Source organism: Pecten maximus, unplaced genomic scaffold (assembly GCF_902652985.1).
Source record: "Pecten maximus unplaced genomic scaffold, xPecMax1.1, whole genome shotgun sequence".
Classification (NCBI taxonomy): Eukaryota; Metazoa; Mollusca; class Bivalvia; order Pectinida; family Pectinidae; genus Pecten; species Pecten maximus.
This window is the reverse complement of record NW_022979503.1, coordinates 47,943-73,739: the sequence shown is the minus strand read 5'-3', so window position 1 is coordinate 73,739 and position 25,797 is coordinate 47,943.

Here is a 25,797-nt window from a genome sequence, read left to right as displayed (position 1 = left end):
CCACATACGCAGTCGCCACACGCATGCACGTCGCACGCACGGGAGGCCGTCCTTAAATGACCTTAGCTGTTAATAGGACGTTAAACAAAATAAACCACACCAGACCGATGACCCATGATATACCATCATACAAAATTTAATCAAAATGAGACAATATGTAAATTTAGACCAATCAGAGGCCAGGAAATGGCGGCCATTTTGTTAAAAAGTGAAAGTGAGGTTACGAGTGATCGGTGTCCCAAGATGTACCTACATACCAAATTTCATTAAAATGGGACAATATGTAAATTTTCAGAGGCCAGGAAATGGCGGCCATTTTGTTAAAAAGTGAAAGTGAGGTTACGAGTGATCGGTGTCCCAAGATGTACCTACATACCAAATTTCATTAAAATCGGACATTATGTAAATTTTCAGAGGCCAGGAAATGGCGGCCATTTTGTTAAAATGTGAAAGTGAGGTGACAGGAGTGACTGGTGTCCCATGATGTACCTTCATACCAAATGTCATCAAAATCGGACAATATCTAAATTTCGACCAATCGCAGGCCACCATTTCATTACCATGGCAACAAATCTGTTCGGAAATGTTACCACGTTATTCGGCATCCCTAAAAACCCATATACACCAATTTTCACTGAAATCGGAGACCGAAATCTAAAAACAGGAAGTGGGCTCTGGCGGCCATCTTGGATGTCCGATTGCGAAAAAAACACCTGGTTGCACACCCCATACACTAACGAGTATGTCTGTGAAGTTTGATGATGATCCGCCCAGTAGATTCTGAGAAAAGTGTCGGAAACCTCTGCGGCGGAAGAAAGTGGAAGAAATAATAATAATAATAAGAAGAAGAAACGGAGCAAAAACAATATGTTCACCCACTTCGTTTGGGGGACATAATTAGAAACGAAATCCGCAACATGAAGATCAAAACATTGGTGCTGATGATAATATGTGGCGGAACATCCGATTGTCATACATAGAGGATCTAGTATTGCAAATCTTCCCATACCAAATGCACACTTTGTATGAATCATTAGAATCAAAACCTAAGCCCACATATTTCCTCACAAAATGTGGTGTCTCACAACATCTTAAAGGGGAAAGATATTCACACTTACGTTGATACCCTGCATGTAGGGCGTAGGAATTGTACCTGCTGCCCCCATTGCATGATCGTAAGAGGCGACTAAATTATGGATCTTATCTTTTCTCTTCTTTCTGAACAACTTTCTTCTTCCAAATGTCTCCCTTGACAATGCCTCACTTTTGGCCTTTAGTTGAGCGTTCGCCGCTGTAAGGAAGGCTTTGGGTTCTGTCCCCTAGCCGAGACATACCAGAGTCTTTAAAAATGATAGTTGCTGCTCCTGCTTAGCGCTCAGCATATTATGAGTGGGACGACTGGTTCGGTACAGTATAATGTGACCGGGTGGGGTGTGCTGCTGGGTGTCTTCGGCAGTATGCTTCAGTGAGATAGCACTATAAATCGGCAAAAGTGCCGGCCTATCACAAGGAGATTGAACACGAACATGCCACAGCCTCCCAAAACACACATACGCAGTCGCCACACGCATGCACGTCGCACGCACGGGAAGCCGTCCTTAAATGACCTTAGCTGTTAATAGGACGTTAAACAAAATAAACCAAACGAAACCAAACCACAGCCTTACTCAGACGCCTCTCTCTCGGGTCCATCGCAGTATTAATTGCTTGACTCATTAGTAGTTATGTTGCTCCAGGTTTTCTAAAGTCAGTGGCTGCAACAATGGATTTGTTCTCTTTTGGTTCTTTTAATGTGTCCTTTGACTGAGACTGAGATCATCATGAGAAAGTCTGACAAGTTCTAGAAGCTGAAAACGTAGCATTAAATATGACAACTCTTGAACAATTCAAATTTCGTATGTCTTGTTACTGTTGTGCTGCCAGCTTTCAAGTGTATGCAATCTGCTACACACACTTGTCCTTTTAACACAACACAGCCTTATTTCTGTACTTCTTCAAACACCACATTAAGTTCTTCTAACAATAGATTAAAATTATTTTCAATGCCAATCTTGTCTAAATTAATGTCAATTCCACTTATTTTCATGTTCCATGTGCCATTGTTGAACAACTGTAACTCATTAGAAATTATATTCCCATTTGCAGAGAACTCTGTGACATGCGTACAGATAATTTCAATCTGAGAAACGACCTTTTATGTGAAGTCGTTGGGTGCATATTCCTTAATATCATCAAAACTTATCTCCACTTGTTTTGCAGTAACTGGTAAGGGCTTAATCGAAAGACCAATATGTATAGGTGTGCCTTTGATCCTAGATGTCTGAATGTTTGTAAACAATTGTGTAAAACATTGTACAAATACTTTTTTACATGCTGGTTCTTTCCCACACTCCATTCTCTCCATGTTGTAAACATTGTACAAGGTATTGGTCTCCAATTTACCATTGATATACCTGCAGGTAGGGCGTAAGAATTGTACCTGCTGCCCCCATTGCATGACCGTAAGAGGCGACTAAATTATGGATCTTATCTTTTCTCTTCTTTCTGAACAACTTTCTTCTTCCTAATGTCTCCCTTGACAATGCCTCACTTTTGGCCTTTAGTTGAGCGTTCGACGCTGTAAGGAAGGCTTTGGGTTCTGTCCCCTAGCCGAGACATACCAGAGTCTTTAAAAATGATAGTTGCTGCTCCTGCTTAGCGCTCAGCATATTAGGAGTGGGACGACTGGTTCGGTACAGTATAATGTGACCGGATGGGGTCTGCTGCTGGGTGTCTTCGGCAGTATGCTTCAGTGAGGTAGCACTATAAATCGGCAAAAGTGCCGGCCTATCACAAGGAGATTTAACACGAACATGCCACAGCCTCCCAAAACACACATACGCAGTCGCCACACGCATGCACGTCGCACGCACGGGAGGCCGTCCTTAAATGACCTTAGCTGTTAATAGGACGTTAAACAAAATAAACCACACCAGACCGATGACCCATGATATACCATCATACAAAATTTAATCAAAATGAGACAATATGTAAATTTAGACCAATCAGAGGCCAGGAAATGGCGGCCATTTTGTTAAAAAGTGAAAGTGAGGTTACGAGTGATCGGTGTCCCAAGATGTACCTACATACCAAATTTCATTAAAATGGGACAATATGTAAATTTTCAGAGGCCAGGAAATGGCGGCCATTTTGTTAAAAAGTGAAAGTGAGGTTACGAGTGATCGGTGTCCCAAGATGTACCTACATACCAAATTTCATTAAAATCGGACATTATGTAAATTTTCAGAGGCCAGGAAATGGCGGCCATTTTGTTAAAATGTGAAAGTGAGGTGACAGGAGTGACTGGTGTCCCATGATGTACCTTCATACCAAATGTCATCAAAATCGGACAATATCTAAATTTCGACCAATCGCAGGCCACCATTTCATTACCATGGCAACAAATCTGTTCGGAAATGTTACCACGTTATTCGGCATCCCTAAAAACCCATATCCACCAATTTTCACTGAAATCGGAGACCGAAATCTAAAAACAGGAAGTGGGCTCTGGCGGCCATCTTGGATGTCCGATTGCGAAAAAAAACACCTGGTTGCACACCCCATACACTAACGAGTATGTCTGTGAAGTTTGATGATGATCCGCCCAGTAGATTCTGAGAAAAGTGTCGGAAACCTCTGCGGCGGAAGAAAGTGGAAGAAATAATAATAATAATAATAAGAAGAAACGGAGCAAAAACAATATGTTCACCCACTTCGTTTGGGGGACATAATTAGAAACGAAATCCGCAACATGAAGATCAAAACATTGGTGCTGATGATAATATGTGGCGGAACATCCGATTGTCATACATAGAGGATCTAGTATTGCAAATCTTCCCATACCAAATGCACACTTTGTATGAATCATTAGAATCAAAACCTAAGCCCACATATTTCCTCACAAAATGTGGTGTCTCACAACATCTTAAAGGGGAAAGATATTCACACTTACGTTGATACCCTGCATGTAGGGCGTAGGAATTGTACCTGCTGCCCCCATTGCATGATCGTAAGAGGCGACTAAATTTGGGATATTATCTTTTCTCTTCTTTCTGAACAACTTTCTTCTTCCTAATGTCTCCCTTGACAATGCCTCACTATTTGGCCTTTAGTTGAGCGTTCGCCGCTGTAAGGAAGGCTTTGGGTTCTGTCCCCTAGCCGAGACATACCAGAGTCTTTAAAAATGATAGTTGCTGCTCCTGCTTAGCGCTCAGCATATTAGGAGTGGGACGACTGGTTCGGTACAGTATAATGTGACCGGGTGGGGTGTGCTGCTGGGTGTCTTCGGCAGTATGCTTCAGTGAGATAGCACTATAAATCGGCAAAAGTGCCGGCCTATCACAAGGAGATTGAACACGAACATGCCACAGCCTCCCAAAACACACATACGCAGTCGCCACACGCATGCACGTCGCACGCACGGGAAGCCGTCCTTAAATGACCTTAGCTGTTAATAGGACGTTAAACAAAATAAACCAAACGAAACCAAACCACAGCCTTACTCAGACGCCTCTCTCTCGGGTCCATCGCAGTATTAATTGCTTGACTCATTAGTAGTTATGTTGCTCCAGGTTTTCTAAAGTCAGTGGCTGCAACAATGGATTTGTTCTCTTTTGGTTCTTTTAATGTGTCCTTTGACTGAGACTGAGATCATCATGAGAAAGTCTGACAAGTTCTAGAAGCTGAAAACGTAGCATTAAATATGACAACTCTTGAACAATTCAAATTTCGTATGTCTTGTTACTGTTGTGCTGCCAGCTTTCAAGTGTATGCAATCTGCTACACACACTTGTCCTTTTAACACAACACAGCCTTATTTCTGTACTTCTTCAAACACCACATTAAGTTCTTCTAACAATAGATTAAAATTATTTTCAATGCCAATCTTGTCTAAATTAATGTCAATTCCACTTATTTTCATGTTCCATGTGCCATTGTTGAACAACTGTAACTCATTAGAAATTATATTCCCATTTGCAGAGAACTCTGTGACATGCGTACAGATAATTTCAATCTGAGAAACGACCTTTTATGTGAAGTCGTTGGGTGCATATTCCTTAATATCATCAAAACTTATCTCCACTTGTTTTGCAGTAACTGGTAAGGGCTTAATCGAAAGACCAATATGTATAGGTGTGCCTTTGATCCTAGATGTCTGAATGTTTGTAAACAATTGTGTAAAACATTGTACAAATACTTTTTTACATGCTGGTTCTTTCCCACACTCCATTCTCTCCATGTTGTAAACATTGTACAAGGTATTGGTCTCCAATTTACCATTGATATACCTGCAGGTAGGGCGTAAGAATTGTACCTGCTGCCCCCATTGCATGACCGTAAGAGGCGACTAAATTATGGATCTTATCTTTTCTCTTCTTTCTGAACAACTTTCTTCTTCCTAATGTCTCCCTTGACAATGCCTCACTTTTGGCCTTTAGTTGAGCGTTCGACGCTGTAAGGAAGGTTTTGGGTTCTGTCCCCTAGCCGAGACATACCAGAGTCTTTAAAAATGATAGTTGCTGCTCCTGCTTAGCGCTCAGCATATTAGGAGTGGGACGACTGGTTCGGTACAGTATAATGTGACCGGGTGGGGTGTGCTGCTGGGTGTCTTCGGCAGTATGCTTCATTGAGGTAGCACTATAAATCGGCAAAAGTTCCGGCCTATCACAAGGAGACTTAACACGAACATACCGCAGCCTCCCAAAACACACATACGCACTCACCACACGCATGCATGTCGCACGCACGGAAGGCCGTCCTTAAATGACCTTAGCTGTTAATAGGACGTTAAACAAAATAAACCAAACCAAACCATTGATATATTCCTCCAATCTGAACAGTAACCTGATTTTTTTTTCAAAATCACAATCAATATATCAATCTTGTCTCCAATAATTCAATCAAATATACGTGCGAATTGTATTTTAAAAAAGGTACTCAATTCAGGTCATATAATGTCCTATTATGCTCCTGACCAAATTCCACCTAAATCCAATCGTTCCAATCTTATTAAAATCTAGATAATCATTCTCACCAAGTGAACATCTAACAGCATCCCAGAAGGGGTCACGTCGGGGTGACCTTTTGCCAATCAAATGACTACTTCTTGAATCTTAGACGTGTCATTGTCTACTTTTGTCTTCCGTCTGTCGATTTAGCTTCAGTTGTCTGTCTATTTTTAGTACTTTCCCTTCTCCGTATGTCCTTTCTGTACCCATGCACTAATTTATTGAACCATGATTTCTTTATCTCCGATTTTGCACGTAGTCCATCATAATAATTCTCATAGAAATATCTAAATGTTTTCTTTAATTTCCTTCTCCTAGAGGTCCGCTTCTTGTGTACCTTTGCGATAGATTCAGCCCAATCTACTGTCCAGCATTCATTTGAAATATTGTAGTTTCTCAGGTTTCCATTTAAAGTACTTACAATGGAGTTGTGGGATGACTGAAATTCCTCCAGAATCTCTTCATTGTAATGAGGCTTTGTAGTTTCTGCTTCCTGATTTTTTTAATGATGCAGGTGGAATGATAATGAAGCTTACCACACTGTCTCCTCGTACTTTCAACAAATCATCTCTGAAACACACAAGTTTATTGAAAACTGAAGTGGCTGTCCCTGTTGAGGGTGAAATCACCTTGCCCAGCTGTACTGCTGACAAACAATAAGCCATTTATTCCTAAACCAATCTTTATAAGAGGAATGAGATCTGTTGGAATAGATTTCAGTTTCTGTTTTTTAAATCATTAATTTTGGCTCCCCTTCTGACAACAAAATGTATTTTTAAATCATTGGGTCCAGTAAATTTATCAAAATTGTTGGTCCTCGAGTCGTAGACTAATAGCGGGTAGTATTTAGACATGGATTTCCTCCCATAATGTATATTTGTTATATGGGAAAGCAGTAACACACCACCTGCCGCATAGAGAAACAAGAGGCCAAGGGCCACGTAGTTCTTCGGGCATGGTATTATTATTCTATTTATTGTTGTCAATTTTCTTGCATTTGGTAATTGTAATTTGTTTGTAAGAACCAACATCTCAACTGTAAACGATCTTCTAAAGTGCAGCTCTTACAACTTTCTGAGCTAAAATTTCAAACTTTTCGCTCAGTCGGCAACCGTAAATCAACAATCAACCGACCATCAATCAATCTGTAACCGATCAACCGATTAAATTTTATCATTAATCAAGAATCGATAACTGAAGAAAATCAATAATCACCAACGAATATGTTTTGAACAATTGCTAAAAAGGTTATTATGATGTATCACAGTATCATACATTACAATCTAAAATTAGTTTCCGATGACCTAGCCAGAGACCTTATACTGTGAGTTGAGGTTTTTTTAACACAGGAAGTCGAATGTTTTACATTCTGTTAAAAAAAATCTTAAAAACTAGAAGAGTCGTTGCGTTGAAAACTGGGTGGACGCTTCATATCAAGGTGAAGTGAACACTGATAAAATTTTGTAATCCCTAAATTGATTTGATGTTGATCGGTTTGGTTTATTTTGTTTAACGTCCTGTTAACAGCTAAGGTCATTTAAGGACGGCCTCCCGTGCGTGCGACATGCATGCGTGTGGTGAGTGCGTATGTGTGTTTTGGGAGGCTGCGGTATGTTGCTAGATGTTTAACAAGTTTTAAATTGTTTTTGTGTATTTTTGAGCAATAATGAATGAAAATGAAGCTTAATCAAGCATGATTAAGCATGACATTTTTCAACCCTTATAAGGTAGCAGTGTACAGTAAAAATTCCCAATTCTGAAAATTATGGCACATGTTTTAGATATGTAAACATTGCCAGTTAACCCTACATTGGTTTGGTTTGGTTTATTTTGTTTAACGTCCTATTAACAGCTAAAGTCATTTAAGGACCGCCTCCTGTGCGTGCGAAATGCATCTTGAGTGCGTATGTGTTTTGGGAGGCTGCGGTATGTTCGTGTTAAGTCTCCTTGTGATAGGCCGGAACTTTTGCCGATTTATAGTGCTACCTCACTGAAGCATACTGCCGAGGACACCCAGCAGCAACCCTACATATTACCTTTAATAAAGTATATATATTTGTAATCTATACATTTGCAATTTTAATACAGCTCTGAAGGATAAGTAAGCTTATATTTTCGGTTATTTTTTCTGAAACCTATTTGAAATTAAGTATCTCTATCCCAAAGACAGAATTAATCTTGTTTTGATATATGTTGTAAATTAAGTTTTCCTGCTATCTTCCATTTTTCGCTGTAGGCCAAACTAAATTTCCTGTGTAAATACACTTTCGGAAAATCATAATACAGGAGTTATTTGCTTAACAAAAAAAATCAGCCTGTCCTACTGTAGTGTGCTACCTAAATCTAGTTATGACATATACCGAAATGTCTATCTGAACATGTATTTTCTTAGCAATAAATTTCGGTAGAATTACCAATAATTTCCTGTAGATCATAGGAGTTTCCTCTGTAGAATAACTTTGTTGTAAGATGTAGCATGGAATAATTCTAAGTCACACATTTAACCAAACCTGAAAACTAACCAAGCCGTTATGCTCACTAGTCTCTATAGCATCAGGTAGAATAATTTCTTTAACTTGATTTGACTTTATGTACGCATAAACACTTATTTTATACTGAACTTGAATGCAAATTGCGGCTGTCAATAATATCGCACAAATATGGCAGAAAAGGAGGCATTACAATCAATAAAAATGCCACTATACCATACTTTTAAGACACAGTAAGAATGAATTTTCTAAGATAAAATTGTTAAAACAGGCGAACCAGTCGTACCACTCCAAATATGCTGAGCGCTAAGCAGGAGTAGCAACTACCATTTTTGAAGACTCTGGTTTGTCTCGGCTAGGGGACAGAACCCAAAGCCATCCTCACAGGGGCCTCAACTAAAGGCCAAAAGTGAAGCATTGTCAGGGAGACATTAGGAAGAAGAAAGTTGTTAAGAAAGAAGAGAAAAGAAAAGATCCCAAATTTAGTCGCCTCTTAGATCATGCAATGGGGAAGCAGGTACAACCGTTGGTCTTGCAAGTCAACAGCAAGACCAAAGGTTTGCCATGATTCATCATAAAATGCCATCAAAGTACCTCTAAATTTCACCGTAGTAGGAATTCATAGGCTTGTAAAATATCACGTTTTGACTAGATTTGCTGTTTAGATGTCCTTTAATGGCGAAGCCACTGTCGAGTTATAGATGAAATAAATGTGGCAATGGTTAGATATATCTGGCGACCGGATTCTCATTTCAGCCGTGACAGAAATGCTGGACGTTTATGTGAACTTAGAATTATTTCCTTCTAAACGGCACGTCAACTATGTAAGGGTAAATGGATTCTCCGTTCATCCGTGCAGAAATTTTTGGCTGTTAAAATGATTTCATTATTGACACAATCTGAATGTCCCAACAACATTGTAAGGGCAATAGGACAAAAAAAGTGTAAAATGGACATCAATCAAACGAAATATCCGAAAAGTGTTAAAATGTATTTGTATATTCAGGTATATAGTTTAAAAAGGAAAGAGTGTATGTATTGGAAGCTGACAATCCTTAGTTAGACACACTTGTCCTATTTCGTTTCTTCGGCACTTTTACTCGCCATGTTTTTGGCCATAATGTACTGTAGGGTCGTTAAGAATTTAATCATCGACTAACATAGGTTACTGATAATCAAAATACGTTTCTTACAACATTCACATGGATAGCTTTGCAAATACCGTTTAGCCGGTTATTTTCGCGGGTCTAAATTTTGGCGATGTTTACTTAAAATTAAAGGGCCTGTTTCCAGTAATGTTAATTCTCCATGGGAGCCTGCCCCCGTATAATTTCTTTTCTAGCTCAACTACAGTTTTTTTCTTTTCCGAAGAATAATTTTACACCTTTCCGACACCCAGATTTCATAATGTCAGTGAAAATGTATTTTTATAAAGTTGTCATTTTGAGCATCAAAGACATAAGGTCGTAAATAAAAGAAGGTTATCTCGAAATTGTAATTCGCAACATAGTATAAATTTCTTTTGATAAACATTTCCAAAACATCGTGTTTATTCATAAAACATAAAATGAAAATGCACTTGCAGAGACACAATTATGAAGAAAAATGCCATAAAATTGCAATTTTCTCCCGTTATATAGTTTTGGATGCAAATTTCCATTACAAAATCGGATAGAGCTTTACTTGTTTCAAATGTGTACCAAAAATCAGCTAATTCCATGTGGTGGAACGTTCTCATACGCCGCCTGAATGTGGTTGTAAATTGAAAGAAAAGGGGAAATGAGTAACAACCTTGTCTGAAACCCTATTATATAGCTTATTATATACAAAATTTTATATTGAATATCAGAGCGGATATTTTCATGACAGTTTTATGATATCTAACGACTAAATAAACAGTATCGATATAAAGATTTACACTGAGGACACCCTGATACATGAATACTGTTCTATCTCAAGTTGTCATCTTTTGAATTTTATGATTGTGTGGCCTTGTACATTTATCCGTATCTTCTTGTCTTTGTCTATACGTTTACGGAATCATTGACTCGACGCTAGCTATTCTTGTCTCACTTTCCTTGTTTTATTGTCCCATCTCTAAAGCGTTGTGACTCTGTCAGGGTTGGGACCCTGACTTGTCTCACTTTCTTTGTGCCTGCCGACCACGCCATCGTTCTATTGCGTTTAGGTTCAGTGTGCCAGATAGATCAGGGACAGAGCTAACTTTTCTCCATGCCATCTTATCAGAGAATATGTCAAGGTCATGACCTCGCTATGGGATAAAGAAAATGTCAAAAAAAAATTCTCGAACTGAGAATTTTCTTCACCGTAAATAAAAGTGTATGATGCACTGAGACGGAATTTGAAATTTTTTTGATCATCGGATCAAAAAATGACGGAGATATGGCACTTTGAAAATTTCAAAGTTTTCCCCGCCAAAATTAAAAAATCGAGCAAACATGCCTAAAAATGTTTCAGCTCCTTCATTTAAACACATACAGACTTGATATTTGGCATAACCATAGAACATAAGAGTGGCTACAAAAGAAGTTATTTTTCACTGACCTTGAACTTCATTCAAGGTCAAATAATAAAAAAAAACATTTAACAAAAATTCTTTTGAATCAGGCTCTTTGTTCTTCGTTTTTTTTCCTTAAACAATCAATGCATCTTGTAGTTCATTGGCGGGGCTCACTTTTCTCCGCGATATGTTATCAGAAAATATGTCAAGGTCAAGGTCTAAGCGCGAGATCAAATCAAGGTCAAAAATTCAAAATTCAAAATTAGTTAATTTTTTGACTCCATTGGAAAGTGCATGAATAATGAAGACGAACGGTTCAAGTTTTATGGTCTTGCGATAAAAAAATGACGTAGAAATGGCACTTTGAAAACTGTTTGTTTTCCCGCCAAAATTCAAATTTTCCCAAAAATGCACTTAATTACCCTCTGCTCCAAAATCTTTACATACACAGATATTATATTTGGCACAGTGATAGCATGTACGGATGCCTACAAACTTGATTGCTTTTCAATGACCTTGACCTTCGTTCAAGGTCACAGAGGTCAAATGATCAAAAATCGAGAATTTCAAATTCTCTTTCAAACGGTTAATTTTATTGTATATTAAAGAAAAAGTTTGTTTGAAGATGTTTGCAACGTTTCTATGTCAAAACGTCAACTTTATCTCAGAACAAATACATAGGAAAACATTTAACTGCCAAAATTAAATATTATCCTACAATTACACTTGAAATGTTTTTCCTCCAATACTCTGACACCAACAGACTTGATAATTGGCACATATCAAGCATTAATGACTGGCTACAAAAGGTATGCACATATTTGACCTTGACCTTCGAAGTTCAAGGTCACAGAGAGGATTGAAAGTCAATTGATCGGTTAAGGTAAAACGTACAAAAGCGTTCGTCAGAACGAGAACATGTCTGCAATCATTTTCTAGTTGGAAATCCTGTGTTTTGATCTTGATCAAATCTGTTTGTTCTGTCTATTTGTCAGCTAATATCTTCAACCACGGGGACTTGTGAAGTAGCCATCTTGGATTTTTTTGATGAAAAAGTGTTTTTCTCACTTCTTTTCATATCTGTGTACATATTCTCAACATACCGAGCAAATACTCTCGTGTTTTTGTTAATTATCTAAAGAAAGTCGAAAATCGGCAATTCAACCATAGGCTAATTCAACCCAATATTTGAAAATGTTCCACCACTTACATCTTGATAATTTTTCCTCTCATCAATAGCATATTACGTACTGTTTAATAGGATAAAAATTGGTTTGCATCCAACGCCCATAAAAGGGTGTATTCTCTAAAAAAAAACACAGTTTTTGTGTCTAAAATGTTATCGAAAATGGCATTTTTGAGATTGTTTCTTCCATAAAACAGCCAAATGGCGCGATGGAAACATGATTTTTTGTCACAATCATGCCATGAATGTATCCTTTACGGTGACCATACTTTAATTAGATTTTCATAAAATAAAATTTTACATAACATGCACATTTTATCAACACTTAGACAGCTTCTGAAATGTACAACTTTGAGGAGCCATAAAAAACAAACCAAGTGACCTAAATCTTTATACTTTATAGATTTGTGACCACAACGGCATGGGCAATGCACCACCAACAGGAAATTTGAATCAGAGAAGGGGCCATTTTGGAAACAGGCCCTTTAAATTTTCGCGATCCAGATATATGATCATATCTTATTTCAGATAATGTTCCTGTATTTTTACAATGTCCTGTCGGACACACTAGTTAAAATCTCGTAAAACATTTACTCCTACGAGTTCCTGAAGTTGAGGACAACTATCCCCTTCTTGGATAGGTCAACTTTTTAAAGAACTTAAGTATACTCATTTTAATGAGGTATATGCCAATCTAATTAAAATCGAGATGGCTATTCTCACTACGTTACATGAACTTTACGTAGTAAGAATGACCATCTAGAATTTAATTAGATTGCACCTAAATAGGATGTCATTCCAACATGTATGCAAGTCTTAGTCTTACATTAAAATTGAAAAAAAAATCATCTTACAAACAATGTTTTCTTAACAATCACACTTGTCGATATATAGTGATGGAGCGATTATCGCCGACTATCGATTACAAAAACAAACAAAAATCGAAAATCGCCGATTTCCGTCTTTCCGCATCCCAGATTAATTTCCGGCATTAGTTTATATTATTCAATCTGATTGGTCGACAACTATACTAACTATAATCAATCTAATTAAAATCAAGATGGTCATTCTCACTACGTTCATGTTACGTAGTAAGGATAACCATCTAGATTTTAATTAGATTGAACTATAATTGTTGACCAATCAAGACTACTTCCATTCCTCTGTCGATGCATCGTAGATCTTCAAGTGTTACACCTTGTTGACATAGAATGAGCAGGATCTATTTTTTCTATCAATACTTATCAGACGAAGACGCCTGTGATGGCGTTTTGTTTTTAGCTCACCTGGACCGAAGGTCCGTTGAGCTTATGTTATGGTGCAGCGTCCGTGGTCGTCCGTTGTCCGTCCGTCAACATTTGCTTCAAATCGCTACTAGTCAAAAAGTTCTTATTTGATTTTGACCAATTTGGTCAGAAACATCCTTGGGGGAAGGGGAACAGATTTTGTATAAATGGTGACTCTGACCCCCAACGGGCCAAAGGGGCGGGGCCCAATAGGGGACATGAGAGGTAATGCCTTCAAATCGCTACTAGTCATTAAGTTATGAATGGATTTGATCCCGATTTGGTCAGAAACATTCTTTGGGGAAGGGGAACAGATTTTGCATAAATGGTGGCTTTGACCCCCCAGGGGCCGGAGGGGTGCGGCCCAATAGGGGAAATTGAGGTAATGCCTTTAAATCGCTACTAGTCATAAAGCTATGAATGGATTTGATCCTAATTTGGTCAGACACATTCTTGGGGGAAGGGGAACATATTTTGCATAAATGTGACTCTGACCCCCAAGGGGCCAAAGGGGCGGGGCCCAATAGGGGAATAGAGGTAATGCCTTTAAATTGCTACTAGTCATTAGGTTATGAATGGATTTGATCCCAATTTGGTCAGAAACATCCTGGCGGGAAGGGGAACAGATTTTGCATAAATTTGCATAAATAGTGACTCTGACCCCCAAGGGGCAAGAGGGGCGGGGCCCAATAGGGGAAATTGAGGCAATTCCTTTAAATCGCTACTTGTCATCAAGTTATGAATGGATTTAAACCCAATTTAGTCGGAAACATCCTTAGGGGAAGGGGAACAGATTTTGCATTAATGATGACTTTGACCCCCAATAGGGCAAAGGGGTGGGGCCCAATAGGGTAAATAGAGATTATTCCTTTAAATCGCTACTAGTCATTAAGTTAAGAATGGATTTGAACCCAATTTGATCAGAAACATCCTTTGAGAAAACAAAACAAAGTCTGCATCAATGATGACTATGACCCCCCCAAGGGACCAAAGGGGCGAGGCCCCATATGGGGAAATAATGGTAATTCCTTTAAATCGCTACTAGTAATTAAGTTATTAATGCATGTTGTAAACTTAGAGAGTCCGGACTTCATTATTTCTTTAAAGCAGTTTGGATCCCCACACTATAACCATATATAGCATTGTTTGAGGTTGACAAACAAAAGGAATTGAACATGAACATCATTTTAATCCAACCAGGTCAGCGATACAGGCCCCATGGGCCTCTTGTTTATATAGTTACACACTGACAGAAAGCAACGTGTTTCCCTTCGTCAATACAAGTGTTCACCAGGCGAAGTCCAGCTTTCTGGACAATGGTTTGTAACTGTTCCAGGGTATATTTACAGCTAATTCCAGCACCTTCGTGGAAGTAAAGTCGTTCTCCCTTTTCAATCACCAAGTCAATACCTAACCTAGCTGGCAATTGAAAAAAAAATTTAAAGCAAATATTTAACTGCACTAATACTTAAAATATAATCCAACTTCAAATTCAGGTTGGATATATAACATGATACAGGGTTATCTATTAATTTCTTTTCTTTTTTTTTTCAAAAAGATATTATGATATTGGGAGATTTACTTTTTTATTTCGTATTTTGGATATTACTCCAATATTGAATTGAATATATGATCATTTCGTTAAGATACATATTACATTATTCTGAATATTTATTGTTCTAAAGATCGAACATTAATTTTGCGACCCCGTGTATTATTTGTATTCTGACATTTAGTATAATTATATAAAGCTTGACTTACGGATAGAGTACCGGATATCCTCCTTAGCCTCAATGTAGGACCTTACGTAACTCATGTAGTCGGGACTTGTGTTACGGACAAAATCTAATTGGTATATGAACTTGTCCAGATCGATCTTACTGCCTTCCTCCTTGTTCATCCTTGAAATAGCATTTACAGAGAATGCTCTTTTAACACCTTGACGAAAAATAGACAATTATATCATGAAGAATGATGATTAATAAGCATTCGAAGAGTATTATAGAGACAATACTTGTCCCCTACCGGACCCCGCTAGAAATAGTAACAGCGACCTTGACCCTAAAACCCTGAAACTCGAGCTTGATTTGTAGTTACTCATACCGAAGTTAAACACCCAACTTTAACCACAATACCTCAACGCATAGCTGTTAAAAGAGCGGAAAATATGAGTGGGCGGACTAACCGAATGACGGAGAGGAGGAACTTATATGTCCCCCTGATTCACCGGTAAATCGTATATGTTAAATTAGTATGAACAGCTGGTGATCGGATAACAAATTACACCAAACCAAACCAAAATGGGAATACCAATCGATATGACAGAAACTCTGTCTTCAATATCAATTGCAATACTTTTTTGCTGATGATACCTGCTTTATTAGTCCCCTACCAATTATGGCTATCGGATGAAAGGGTTGGTTTGGGTTGGTTTAATTTGTTTAACGTACTATCAACATTTAAAGTCAATTAAGGACGGCCTCCCGTGCGTGCGTTTGCATGCGTGTGGTGAGTGCGTATGTGTGTTTTTGGAGGCTGTGGTTTGTTTGTGTTCGGTCTCCTTGTGATAGGCCGAAACTTTTGCCGATTTAAAGTGCTACCTCACTGAAGCATACTGCCGAAGCCGCCAAGCAGGACACCCCACCCGGTCACATTATATTGACAACGGGCGAACCAGTCGTCCCACACCAAATATGCTGAGCGCTAAGCAGGAGTAGCAACTACTATTTTTAAAGACTGGTATGTCTCGGCCAGGGGACAGAACCTAAATCCTTCCTCACGGGAGCGATTGCTCAACTAAAGGCCAAAAGTGAGGCATTGTCAAGGGAGACATTAGGAAGAAGAAAGTTAAGAAGAGAAAAGATAAGATCCCAAATTTAGTCGCCTTTTACGATCATGCAATTGGGGCAGAAGCCTTACTCGCAGGGCAGCGGATGAAAGGGGCCGCGGTGGCCGGTTGGTTAAGTGACGCCATATTTGTCTGTCCTGTTGAAAACGTTGTATGAAGAAAAGTCTTATGTACTGCCGAAAACACAGAAATAATACCAACTGGCATTTTATAAATGTATACCTTAAACTTTCTATGGTCACAACTCGACTAATGTTTATATTAAACACAAATCAAAATTATCAATAATTACAAAAATTCAGCAGAAAAAAACAGTTAAATATGACGTAAACTTATAATAACCATATTTAATTAGTGCTAATTAACTTACGACGATCGGTGTATTAAAACATCAATAGTCAGAATAAATAACGATTACCAAATGTACAGAACGACATTACATAAAACAACTGAATGTATCTCAATCAGTTGTCTGTTTAGGAACATATAATACCTAAAAATATGACGTAAACTTATAATAACCATATTTAATTAGTGCTAATTAACTTACGACGATCGGTGTATTAAAACATCAATAGTCAGAATAAATAACGATTACCAAATGTACAGAACGACATTACATAAAACAACTGAATGTATCTCAATCAGTTGTCTGTTTAGGAACATATAATACCTAAAAATATCGAATTACCTGCATCATCATCATACGCTTTTAGAATCGCTTCTCTGTCCTGTGTGATGTCAGCGGTAAAAACCAGTTGACATTTATCTGGAAAACAATAAAATTGATATCTTATCTAATTAAGAGTCGATATCCCATCTTATCTTTAAAATGTGACCAATATCTTGAATGGCATAGGAAGAGCAACACCAGGTAATTATTCAAATTGGAAAGTAAATTAATTTACTTATTTGTATTAATTTAAGGTCCATCGACAGTCGGTGACTTAGGACCAAACATTGTAAAAAAAAAAGCCAAGATCAACAAACCTGATATTTCTTATCGATACCTGAAAATAAACACTCGTAACTTTTAATAATATTATCAAGCACTCATTGTGATCGAATTGGTTTACAGCGATTAGACTTTTTGGAAAGAGTAATTGGATGTAGAAAATACAACATTAATGAGTTGCACAGCGAAACATTTCTAAAAAAAAAAAGGAGCTTTCACTCATGTTTGTGACTAACTGTGATAGAATGAATATGATTTTTGTACTGAAAATCCGCAAAACTCGGCCGCCTTGGGCTCGCACTGGAATCCGCCACTCCGCCGCTGCTTATTTCAGATATCACGTGACACCACAGACTACCGTAAACAGATCAGAGCATGGCGAGCGATGTAATGTATTGATATTGTTGTAATGATAAAACTGTGATATAGCTAGTTTTATCTCGATTTCTTATGATATCGTCGCATGCAAAGCTGGTAAATGAGTTAGGGAAATCAAAAACATTAAAATTATTTCATACAAAAATGAACAGGCACACAGTCGCATAAATGTTAGCACCACAGGGCACAAACACGTTTGCCGTGTAAACAAAATGTTGGTGTAATTCTTTCTCACCTTAGCTTAAAATATATGAAATATATAGGTTGAATTTTTCTTTATATAATAAACGGCTGCCCTTTTCCAAGGCGTATACCAATATTTTACAGTCATCTAGATTGTTTGGTATTTCATATTCTACAATTTTCGAGCAAACAGCTCGAGAAATGGACCAGTTTGTAGTAGATACAGTTGTAATCGGTTTATATTGTGTCTCTAGTCTTCAGTAGGACATAAAAAACGTGTGGCATGCATGCAAATGAATGAAATGGTTACAGATATAGTGCCGAGTCAGGACAATACACAATATACTTGTAAAATCATTCATTGCTTCGATGAGGTAATGTTTAGTATTTGTCAGCACAGTAACAAGTAAAAATCCGAGCATAACCTCATAACACGAAGGTAAATATCGCGATCTCGTTCGTTCTTTTTCTTCTTGCCGATATGTATAACATTTTTTGATAACGTCCGCTATCTTGTCGTATCCTCAATTTCTCGTCAATTCAGTTTACAGTGACCCATTAGCAACTCGCAAGCACGGGGAGCAGTTTTCGTCATATCTGATTTGTTCGTGAAGTTGTCTGCACATGCTCGTTAGCGGCGATTGATTTTCACACTTCTAATCGAAGTAATAATTTCAAAAACTTTACATTTTCAGAACTTTAGGTTATTTTAGTTTTATTACGGCTGCCCTGCATGCATGCTTACCTGTGAGGAGGGCTTTGGTTTTCTGGCTCCTCACCAAATTGTAGTTGCTACGCCTACTTAGCTCTCAGCTTTTTGGGGGCTTCGTTTCGTTTGGTTTATTTTGTTTAACGTTCTATTAACAGCTGAGGTCATTTAAGGACGGCCTCCCGTGTGTGTGACATGCATGCGTGTGGTGAGTGTGTATGTGTGTTGGGAGGCTGCGGTATGTTCGTGTTAAGTCTCCTTGTACTGTAGTATATATACTTGTAATCTGTACAACATTTGCAATTTTAATACAGCTCTGAAGGACAAGTTAACTGATAATTTCTGTGATTTTTAGAGCTGTGAATACCATGGTAACAGCATAAAAAATGCTCCAAAATTGCAAAATATTATGGTATTTGACCCAAAATGACAAATTCTCTACACAATTTTTTTTTCTGAAACCTATTTAAAATTAGATATCTTTATCCCAAAGACAGAATTAATCTTGTTTTGACATATGTTGTAAATTAAGTTTTTCCGCTATCTCACCTTTACTGTGGGCATCCATTTTTCGCTGTAGGCAAAACTAAATGTCCTGTGTAAGCACACTTGCGGAAAATCCGGAAATTTAAAATCCGGAACCAATTTATTAATTTTTGTTTTAACAAATGTGAAGTCTGTATGTACTTCATACTGAATATACCAATTATAGTGTACATTTATTTTTTTTTCATTTTTTATGCATATCATAATACAGGAGTTATTTGATTAACAAAAAAATTGCCCATGGCCAGGCTGTCCTTCTGTAGTGTGCTACCTAGGCCGGAACTTTTGCCGATTTATAGTGCTACCTCACTGAAGCAAACTACCGAAGACACCCAGCAGGACACCCCACCCGGTCACATTATACTGACAACGGGCGAACCAGTCGTCCCACTCCTTGTATACTGAGCGCTAAGCAGGAGCAGCAACTACCATTTTAAAGACACAGGGGAGGCCTTTCGTATATGAAATAAAAATATATATATTGTACCTGTCATTACGGTGGAAATCATCCTGAGTGTGTTGATCTGGTCATCATATGATAAGTTGATCATACTGCCAATCCAAAGAATCAGTTTAGCACCGTTGATCCGTCTGTAAAGGTATGATATAATATGTGTAAGTCTTAAAAAAGGACCTAAAAGCGGGCCAAAAGTTATTCCCAATTAAGAAGTCGCCTCTCTTAATTGACCTGATTCTGTTAAACAACAAGGGCCTAATGGACCCGAATCGCTCACCTGCAATGCAGTGATCTTTTCATATATGGATCCTGCAGTTATTTGAATGCTACAGGGCCAATATAATGTCTCCCGGCACACTGGCTATTCAGAAGTCATTTTAAGATTTAAGCATACTTGACCGACGTGACCTTGAATGTGAGTCAGGGTCATTCATTTGAACAAACTTGGTAGCCCTTCACTCCAGCATGCTACAGACCCACCATAACTCCCTGGGACTCTTGGTTATTGAGAAGTCGTTTATAGATTTTAGCCTTTTTGACTCCTGTGAGCTTGAATGAGGGTCAATGTCATTCATTTGAACAAACATGGGAGCCCTTCACCCCAGCATGCCACAGGCAAAATATTAGGTCTGTGGGACTCTTGATTATTGAAAAGAAGTCGTTTAAAGATTTCAGCATATTTGATCCCTGTGACCTTGAATGAAGTTCAAAGTCATTCATTTGAACAAACTGTGTAGCCCTTCACCCCAGCATGCTACAGACCCAATATCAAGTTCCTGGGTCATTTCGTTATTGAGAACAAGTCGTTTATTTTTTTAGCATATTTGACCCATGTGACCTTGAATGAAGGTCAATGTCATTCATTTGAACAAACTTGGTAGCCCTACATCCCAGCATGCTACAGACCCAATATCAACTCCCTGGGACTCTTGGTTATTGAGAAGAAGTCGTTTAAAGATTTCAGCCTATTTGATCACTATGACCTTGTTTTGGTTTGGTTTATTTTGTTTAAAAGTCCTATTAACAGCTAAGGTCATTTAAGGACGGCCTCCCGTGTGTGCGACATGCATGCGTGTGGTGAGTGCGTATGTGTATTTTGGGAGGCACGCACGGAAGGCCGTCCTTAAATGACCTTAGCGGTTAATAGGACGTTAAACTAAATAAACCAAACCAAACCAAAGTCTCCTTGTGATAGGCCGGAACCTTTGCCGAATTATAATACTACTTCACTGAAGCATACTGCCGACATAGACGGAATATCGGTTCTTCTAGTCCTTAAATGACCTTAGCTGTTAATAGGACGTTAAACAAAATAAACCAAACCAAACCAAACCAAGGTTCTTCTAGATTCAATTGATATATTAGTCTAGATCAAGTGACGTCATCTCGTTGATATGTCATACCTGAGTTGATCGATTCCTTCCACGTAATCAGCAGCTATAGGTCGGACTACAAGTGATTCATCATATTCCTGTGATAGCTCTTTTGCTGCGTTCAACAGAAACTCTTGACAAAAAAAGTTACATGTATCTGAACAAAGAACAGAAAAGTGTAAGAAAGCATAATAACCATTAAACATGTATTATTAAAACCTATATCGGACAACGTTTCTGTAACAGAATAATACGTTTATAACTTCTTTTCGAAACTGTAAACATGTACAGAAAACCAAATTAGTGACAGGCAGCCATTTTGATAGGTGAAAGTTGTTACCGCTATTTCCAAAAGTACTGTACGGACTTTATATGTAGGTTTACCATGCTTCCTTGTTATGCAGTTTAAATTTTGAGTCGAACCAAGAAGCCAATGGGCCTTAACGGTCACCTGAGTTTTGAAATATTTCTGGAAATTCGACCCTTTTTGACCCATGCCCACCAGCCCCTGAGGGCCAATAATTGCATACCAGCAGGCTGCCTTCCAAAACTGCTAACTCCAAAAGAAAGGACAAAAATGATAGTCAAAAATGTGATTTCTTTATATAAACAACAGTAAAGGGTACCTCCTCCAAATGGCAAACATGAGATCCGAGGGTCATGAAATTCACAATTTTGGTAAAGCACCTTAATACCCTTCCATCAATGAAAAGAATTTCATTCTATTTTATTTGGGTCTTGAGAAGATTTCTGAATTTTCAGCTAATTTGACCCCCCACATCAGCCCCTTTGGGGTCAGTTAGGGCCAACATGTGCATACCATCAAACTGTCATCCCATGTTGATAATGTTAAACAAGTCATAATGAATTCCAATAGAAATTAAATAAATGATAGTCAAAAAATGTGATTTTCCTATATAATCCATCTAATTAAAATTTAGATGGCCATTTTCACTAACGTAGTGAGAATGACCATCTAGATTTTAATTAGATTGTATATAAATAAACTATAGTAAAGTTTACCCCCTCCCCAAGGGCAAACGTGAAACCCCAGGGTCATGAAATTCATAATTTTGGTAAAGACCCTTCCATCTATGAAAGGTATTTTATTCTATCTTATTTGGGTCTTGAGAAAAAGATTTTTGAAATTTTAGTCAATTTGACCCTTTTTGGATCCGCCCCTTAGGCGCCTGTGGGAGATTTAACACGAACATACCGCAGCCTCCCAAAACACATACGCACTCACCACGCGCTTGCATGTCGCACGCACGGGAGGCCGTCCTTAAATGACCTTAGCTGTTAATAGGACGTTAAACAAAATAAACCAAACCAAACTCATGGGGGACACCATATTAATCACAATTATGGTTGACATTTGACCATGGAATCTTCTTGTAAAATTCCATTGAATTTGGTTGAACAGTTTTAGAGAAGAAGTCGAAAATGTAAATCGTTTAAGACGCAGGACAAAAGGCGATCGCAATAGGTCATCTGTGACTTCGATAAGCGGCCATTTCAAATTTTAACTGGTTTTAGCAGTTTCTCAAAAGTTTTTCATTGATCTTTCACAAATTTCATTTGTAGGCTCCCCTTAGACCCTAGAATTGGAAGCAAGATGACCGAGAGGCGACAGTTGAACTTGTGACAGTTGAAAATTGCCAAATATGTTTTACACATATATTTCTCAAAATTCACATGTATGTTTCCCCGGGCCCCCTTGTTGTGTAAATAAGATAACCAAGGGCGGCCATTTTGAATATCGCCATTTCCGGGAACGCCCTTCACGGATATTTCTTGAATTTCATTTAGATTCAGCTTGTATTGTTTTGATGTTTCTTAACCCTATTTCATAAAGAGTTTTTCAGTGATCTTTCTCGGATTTAGTGAGAAAAGAGTTTGTGATATAAAGAAAAGCGTGCGTGCGAAATACATGAGTGTGGTGAGTGCGCATGATTGATGCTATTATCATATTTACAACCATCACTTGAGATGTGAAACTTACCTGCAGAAATATCCAGTGGGTAGAATGTAAGTGCTTTCTGCCTTTTCAACAGCCTGTCTATAACAAACCGCGTTTTTGAACAATCTCCACTTCCGAGGTCAACCAAAGTCAGGTCGAAGGAAACCTCCGGAATTATATCCTGCGATATAAAGAAAACTAGGGATATTTTAATACAAGTTTATATCTTTTAAAAATTGTTTTGCTCGTCTGTGAGGCAGGCGTAGCATCCGTCGGCAACCAACACCTTTAAATCACTAGAAGTCCTAAGTAACTGAATCCTGATCAAACTTTGAATCATATCTTGGGAAAACAAGATTGAGTGTTGTAGCTACCCTTTGGCCAAAGAAGCGGGGTCAATAGGGGAAATACAGATAAAGTATTGTAATTGCAACTAATCCACAATGACTTAATTGAATTTTGATCAAATTTGGTCTGGACCACTTTTGGCCTAGGAGATCCAATGTTGTATGAATTGGGTTTGAGGCTCCACTGGAGAACATGAGGTATTTGTTTTTAGTAATCTTGAATGCAGTTTGATCAAACATGGTCTTAGTTCCTCGCATCTTAAATCCGAAAAACAAATTACATAGACAATTTAGTTAATACCTTTGTGTGTAATCCGTACATGTAATCGTTTTGCAGTTTGATGGGGATTATTTCATTAGAAACAAGGATGGATAGAATTGCAACAGCAATACCAGGTCCCCTGCCTGAGCTAGGACTGCACCTATTTATTTCCCATTTTTATAACTACATGTTATACTGATCATGTATACCAAGTTTCGTTAAAATCGGAGTAGTACTTTAGAAGTTGTCCGGACAAGCCTCAACCAATGAGCCGGCGGCCATTTTGAAAAATGGATTTTTGAAAAAAATGTTAGATGCTCAACGACATGTTATACTGATAATGTATACCAAGTTTCGTTAAAATCGGAGTAGTACGTTAGGAGGAGTTGCCCGGAAAAACCTCAACCAATGAGAAGCCGGCAGCCATTTTGAAACATGTTTTTGTGAAAACAAATGTGGGATGCACAACTACATGTTATAGTGGTCATGTATACCAAGTTTCGTTAAAATCGGAGTAGTACTTTGGGAGGAGTTGTCCAGAGATGCCTCAACCAATGAGAAGCCGACGGCCATTTTGAAAAAAAATATGGGATACACAACCTCATGTTATACTGATCATGTATACCAAGTTTCTTTAAAATCGGAGAAGTACTTCAGGAGGAGTTGTACGGACAAGCCTCAACCAATGAGAAGCCGGCGGCCATTTTGAAAAATGGTTTTTCGAAAAAAAAAATGTGGGATGCACAACTATATATTATACTGATCATGTATACCAAGTTTCGTTAAGATCGGAGTAGTACTTTAGAAGGAGTTGTCCGTTGCGTGACGGACAGACAGACGGACGGACGGTAAACCTAAAGTCCCCCCGTTTTTCAAACGGCAGGGGACTAACAATAGGTCAATGGGCCTTAACGGTCACCTTAGTTTTTATATATTTTAGCACATTTGACCAGTCACCTTAAATAAAGGTCAAGGTCATCCATTAGAACGAGCTTGATAGCCCTTTATCCCAGCATGCTACAGACCCAATGTCAGGTTTCTTGGCCTGTTGGTAATTTAGAAGAAGTTGAAAATGTAAATTATTTACGACGGATAACGCTGGACAAAAGGCGATCACAATAGGTCAGCGGAGACTTCGCTCTAGAAACAGTCGCCAAACTACCTAAATTATGCATGTAGCATTTTTAAAGACTCTGTATTTCTCGGCAAGGGAACACAACCCAAAGCCTTGCACACAAGGACAGAAGCTCAGCTAAAGATAAAAAATGTGAGGCAGTACTAATGGAGACTTTAGGAAAATAAGTTATCTTAAGTGACCTAGTTTATTTGCCGTTTGTCCATCGTCGTGAGTTCGTAAACAATTTAAATGTTCGACTTCTGAAAAACATCTGAACTAATTGCAATGACATTTGCAGACATCTTCCATGGCCAAAGGTCAATCACTTTTGTGAATTATTTGGTTCCCAAATCTAATTGAAATCTCTTTAGTTACATGAAACAAGTGAGAATGAGGATCTAGATTTTAATTAGATTGATTTGGTCCCAACCCTCAGTGGACTGAGGTACGGGACAGAAAGGTGTTAAATTTACTGAAAATTTATAACTCTTTTGTTATTGTTGACAAGACCCAACTCATGTAGAATCAAATATAATTTGTTGAGTTGCAATGGTAGTTAGTTAGAATTATGAATATTTGATGAGTTTGATGGTATGCACATGTTGGCCCTGACGGACCCTCAGGGGCTGATGCACGGGGTCCAAAACGGGTTAAAGTGACTTAAATTTAAAAACTGTTCCTCTCAAAACCCGGATAAGACAGAATCAAATACTTTTCATAATTGGAAGGGTCTTCATGTGCTTTACAGAAATTGTGAATTTGCTTTACCGTGGGATCGCACGTTTGCCGCTTTCGAGGGGAGAGGGTTACACTTTAGTATAGTTTACAACGGGAAATCACATTTTCACTATCGTTTGTTGTATATATATATGAATTAATCATAACTTTGTTAGAATTATCAGTACGTGATGACAGTTTGGTAGTGTTCACATGTTGGCCATGACTGTCATCCAGGGGTTGATGGGCGGGGCCAAAAAGAGTCAAATTGACTGAAATAAACTCGGGTGACTAAACTCAAGAGCCTCTTGTTTCAAAATAGAACGGATAATATTCCAAATGTATTCGCCTCCTGCAATAATCAATGGGGCAGCAGATACAATTCCTGCACTCTAGTTACAGGGCAGCTGTAAGAT